This window comes from Daucus carota, chromosome 4, assembly GCF_001625215.2.
Source record: "Daucus carota subsp. sativus chromosome 4, DH1 v3.0, whole genome shotgun sequence".
NCBI lineage: Eukaryota > Viridiplantae > Streptophyta > Magnoliopsida > Apiales > Apiaceae > Daucus > Daucus carota.
This window is the reverse complement of record NC_030384.2, coordinates 11236493-11242277: the sequence shown is the minus strand read 5'-3', so window position 1 is coordinate 11242277 and position 5785 is coordinate 11236493. Positions and strand designations below refer to the sequence as shown.

The 5785-nt window shown below is 40.1% G+C and overlaps 1 non-coding gene across 1 annotated transcript; it reads left to right on the top strand.

Annotated features, from left to right (window-relative positions):
• Positions 1-328: 328 nt before the first annotated feature.
• On the top strand, positions 329-435 carry LOC135152538 (small nucleolar RNA R71). Its single transcript, XR_010291713.1, has one exon. It is a non-coding gene; the product is annotated as a small nucleolar RNA R71 (small nucleolar RNA).
• The last annotated feature ends 5350 nt before the right edge of the window (positions 436-5785 follow it).

The window sequence follows — 5785 nt, the reverse complement described above, 5'->3', positions numbered from 1 at the left end:
ATCAGTGGAATGTGTACCCGCACAAAGCTCACAAACTGAAGGTGGCTGCTGAATCCCCAAGTTTACCAAAGAATCCATCTTCATAGTAAGAGCCTTAATTTGCGCAGTCAAGGCTGTAGTAGCATCAACATCCAGAATCCCTGCTGCTTTGCCCTGATGAAGACGCTGAGTAGGATTCTGATATTCATTTGCAGCCATCATCTCGATCAACTCATAAGCCTCCTCATAGCTCTTAGTCAATAGAGCTCCACCTGATGCTGCATCGAGCATTGGTCTCGATTGAGGACCCAAGCCATTATAGAAGCAATTGATAACCATCCAATCAGGCATCCCATGATGTGGGCACTTCCGAAGCATCTCCTTGTAGCGTTCCCATGCTTCACAAAAAGTTTCACCAGATAGCTGAGAGAATTGAGTGATAGCATTCCTTAGTGCAGCTGTTTTGGCCATAGGGAAGAACTTAGAAAGAAATTTCTGAGCCAGATCCTCCCATGTCGTAATAGATCCTGCAGGAAGAGAATGTAACCATCCCTTAGCTTTATCCCTCAGAGAAAACGGGAACAACCTCAATTTAATGGCATCTTCCGTAACACCATTGAACTTGAAAGTGTCACAGATCTCAATGAAGTCTCGAATATGCATATTAGGATCCTCTGTCGGAGAACCCCCAAACTGTACTGAGTTCTGTACCATCTGAATAGTGCTAGGTTTGATTTCGAAAGTGTTGGCCTGAATCGCTAGCCTGACAATGCTCGACTGAATGTCATTGATTTTCGGCTCAGAGAAAGCCTTAAGAGCCTTAGTATCATTAACTGCTGGTGGTTGATCATCCATCGTATCAATCTCTATCGCTTCTTCCTTAATTAATGCTTCCTTACGAGCCTGAGAACGTGTTCGCATACACGTCCCTCAAATACCTGAAACACACACAACGAACTAAAGTGAGAAAAGAATCCAAGTCACTGAACTTTAACGACCACTAATGACAAGCACATAAACTAAAATATAACACCGAGTCCCCGGCAGCGGCGCCAAAAACTTGTTCGCACAAAATCACGCAAGCGTACGTGGTCACAAGTAGTATAGAAAATCAAATTCAGTTCGTTCCCACAGAGACTGGTGTATTCAGAAATATGCACTTATGCACCAATGTATGATTATTATTCAATGCTCGGACAGATAACAATTTGATTGGTTTTATCTAAATTAACTAATTTAATCGAATTATAGCTAGGAGAATTAAAATCGAATTACTTATGAGAATAAAACATGGGATTCTAACTTCATCATATACTTCATTCAGAATTATGCCTTATCGATATGTGATGGTTGATAACTAATCAGATAACACGATACTGATACACGCTAACTGTCGTTATACGTGCACCATACTGCTACACATCCACAATTAAGATAGAAGGTAAACAGAAACCAATTATGCTTAGACCCTATATGTCTATAGAATTTGAAAACATAATGGTTGAAGAACAAGTTATCTATCAAGATTACATAGGGCGATGCAAGATGGTTAAAATCACACCACTAATCATGTATATCGAATACACAATCCTATGTTCGCATGGCAAGTTCTAAATCAATATATCCACTGTCGCTTCAATAAAGATTAACCCACAACTTAGATGTTAGCTACGCATCTAAGAAGAATAAGCACAACCAATACGAAGGAATCAAACATTCATCACATAAATAATTAAGGCAAATCAACTACTGAAATCCATATATAAATCCGCTAGAATCCCACGATAATGATTAGTTCATAATCGAACTTCTCATCATCATGGGTTCAAATGTAAACATGGTACGGAATAGTCTAAACAATATTAAAAGAGTAAAACAAGAGTTTCGAAACAAATCCGAATGAGCATCCAAAGTTACGCCTCCTTCAAAGAATTACAAAGATGAAATTATGAACTAGATCTTCTTCGTAGCCGTCACGTGCTCCTTGGAATGATTCTTGGTTGCTAGGCTTTTCCCTTGAGCTTTTGTTTAAGTCCCACCGCGATCGGGCCTTCAAACGGATCAAGAAAAGGCAATTTGGGCTTTTTCTTCCAACAGAATGGGGTGGAGACCCCGTCAGTGGGGTGGAGACCCCGTCAGTGGGGTGGAGACCCCGTCAGCGGGGTGGAGACCCCATCAGTGGGGTGGAGACCCCGTCAGGGCAGCCTCTATTCTGATGAAGTAGGGTGGAGACCCCATCAGTGGGGTGGAGACCCCATCAGTGCAGAATTTTCTTCTTCAGAACGGGGTGGAGACCCCGTAAATGGGGTGGAGACCCCATTTGGGCAGCCTCAAACACTCTTGGAACCTTTCTTCCCTTTTCTCCTTCCTTGCTCGCTCGATCTTTGCGCCGTTTCTTCCACCTTTTAGCTTTGAATCCACCCTTTATCCTCCTCCTAGGGAACCTACACAACACCACAAAAACACATCAAAAACACCACATACTTGAGGCCAAATCATCAATTTAAGTCGAAACGAAAGCATTCCAAGTGGATATAAAATCCACTTATCAAGGAAACTTAGGATTGACCTCGGGTTGACTTGGCAACTTGTTCTTCTCTCGCTCACACAACGCGCTAGCTAATTGACTCAATTGGGCCTCTAACTTAGACACGGCTTGCACGTTAGAATGCAAGATTTGCCTATCTTGGGTTAGGGTTGTCATGAAAGTTTGTTGTGATTGAGTCAAATTAGTTTGCGATTTAACTAAGGCTTCCAAACTCTTTTCTAAGGAATTGAGGCGTTTATCCGAATCATTGAAACCGGGAGGATTCAAAGGAGTTTGAATTGGGTTATGACATGAATTTGGACCTTGATTTGGGTAAGAGTTTGGGTTGGGCCTTTGTTGAAAACTTGGTTGAGGAGTTGGAAAAGAATTTGGCCCTTGATTTTGAAAAATTTGACCTTGGGTCCAAGAGAAATTTGGGTGATTTCTCCACCCGGGATTATAAGTGGGTGCAAACGCATCATTCCTAGGATTTTGAAACATCGCATTTACTTGTTCAAGTTCGTGCGAAGGTTGTGTGCCGGGATTTTGAAAATTGTAATTAGGGAGCATCGACATTTGTGGGGGAGATTTACTAGTTTCGAAAGCTTCAAGTCTCCTAGTTAGGGTGGCTAGTTTGGCATCGGTTGCCACATTATTTCCTATCGAATGCAAGCCCCTAGCGCTAGATGACTGAATTGACTTTTTGGGCTCCCTAGTTGACTCCCACATCATAGTCTTTTCCGCTAAATCCTCGAAAAATTCCCACCCTTGATCCTTGTTAGGTCCTATAAACTCACTATATAAAACGATATAGTGATCACAATCTGTAACACAGTATGACAATATAAGAGATTGAAAATAATAAACTCTTATTCACAAAGCTTTAATGGTTACAAAAACTCTCTCAGTGACTTATAATGTATCACTAAGAGCTGCTAGGGTTCTTAACAATATACTCGATAACTCAACTCATATAGAGTAACCCTAATCTGTGTTTATATAGACACAGTTACAAAATCAATCTCTGATTTGATATCCTATAAATCTGCTATGTATTCTATCAATCAAAGATTGCTCCAGTTTTCTGTTTAGTTTCCATAGTCAGCAAATCACTCCTCAGCTTTTATCCTTCCTTGAAGTATATCCGCTTCTGAGCTCTTTCCACGTGTAAACTCTGACGAGTCTTGACTATGTAAACTCTGATCAGACTTTATCAAACTCTGTCAGACTTTACTAAACTCTGATCAGCTTCCAGATTAAACTCTGATGATTCCTGTTCTAAAGCAAACTTTAAGAACATTAGTAATCATCAATTATATCTAACAATCTCCCCCAACTTGTGCATAAATAAGTTATGTGCAAGTTAACAGATAATTGATGATGTCAAAACAGTTAAGTCAAATGCAACAGAGTTTAACTATATAACAGAAAACTTTTAAAACTTACAGAAACTTTACTCCCTAACTTCATAGACACTATGAGCAGTCTTTAAGTATCCTCTGAGGAGTTGTTTTTCTGCTTCTTCAAGAGCTGCTATCATCTGTCTCTTTACATCTCTTATCTCTGGATCTGAAACTCCAGTTTGATAGATTGCAGCTCTGAGATCATAGATCTTGTTCTTCTTCATGCCCTTATTCAGCATAATGTGGCCTTTGTCAGATTCTTCATTGAAACTCAGAGCACTGACTCCAGCTACTGTCTCTATTTTGGCTGAATTTTTCTTCATCTCAACCAGTTGTCCTTGACTGTTGAAGTATTTTGGAATGAAAGGTCCAGCATTTTTGTTTCCTGTAATACCCATCTTTCTTCTGATTTGATCTTTAAGCAGGTTGGAGATGTGTTGACATGACTTGTTTTTCACTTGAAATATGTGTGATACATATCTCAATTCCTCCCAGTGTTTAGCATAGAGATCTGCTTCAAGTACTCTAAACACTGTTCCATCAGACATGAAGTAGATAAGAATATTATCTCCTCTGTCATTCTTCACCAGCTGGACTGAATCAAGTTTGTCCATTTTTTCTTGCAATGCTCCAGTCTTGGGAGCACAGAGAGATGAGGGGTCATCTGGTCTTGATCCTATACTCTGATCAAATTTTTCATATTTGGATCCCAGCCCTCCTTTGTCTCTTCCTGCTTTTCGATGAGAGATTGGTTGAATTGAGCCCTTTTCAAAGCTTATCTCAGTCATCAGACTAGGCTTTGCAAATCCAGCTAATGGAGTAATTGTTGGTTTGAACACAGCTTGAGCTTTGTCAGAGGTTGTGTCTTTCTTTGCATCCTTATTAACTTGAGCTATGTCAGAGGTTAATCTTTCTTTTTGAGGTTCTGCAACATGAGCTTTGTCAGAGATTGCAGCTTCTAATTTCTTTTCCTTTACAACTTGATCTTTGTCAGGGGTTGTAGATTTCTTCAGAGCGAATCCTCTCTCAAGATGTTCATCCACTTTGCTTTTGCCTTTAGATGTATACTCATCCTCAGAGTATATCTTTTTGACAGACAAACTCTGATCAGCAACAGTGGCTTCCTTTATCAGTATCCCCTTTTCCTTTGGTTTGGCAGTTGATTTTGCAGGCTTCTGGATTTTTCCTGACTTTATTGCTTCAGCATGTTCTTTCTTTAGTTCTTCTTCTTCTGCAGCAATCAACTCCAAATCCAAATTGGCTTCTGGATTTTCTTGTTCAAAAATCAATCTAGCAAGCTCTTCATCAGTCATGGGTTTGTCTGATCCAGTCACTGGTCTTTGCTTAGATCCAGATGTGAAATTATGTGTTGGAGCAGACTTTGTGCTTTGCTTAGACTGTTTCTGACTGTCAGAGTTTGAAACTCTTCCACCAGTCCCTGATTGAAATCTTTTGTGCTTTGTGAAATCATCAACATCATCATCATCATCATCCTTCTTCTTTCTCTTCAGAGTTTGAGTAGTAGACTTGCATTTGACTTTAGCTACTCTCTCCCCCTTTTTGACATCATCCTCATCAGGAATCAGTATTGATGTGATCAGAGAAAGTGAAGATTGGATGGCTTCCAGCTGCTTGGACATCTTCTCTTGAGTTGATTCAATGATGGTCATCCTCTTGTCCAGGGATTCATTTGCAGATACCAGCTTCTGAACATTATCTTTCAGAGGTAGAAGAGTCCTTTTCTTCTCCATGTCATTTGTCTCCTTGATATTAGCCACTTCTGTTCTGAGACCATCTATTGATTTAGATGTCTGGGCATGAGCAGGATGAAATGTCTTCAGATAGAGAATTGTGCCTTTGAGGCTTGACAGAACAT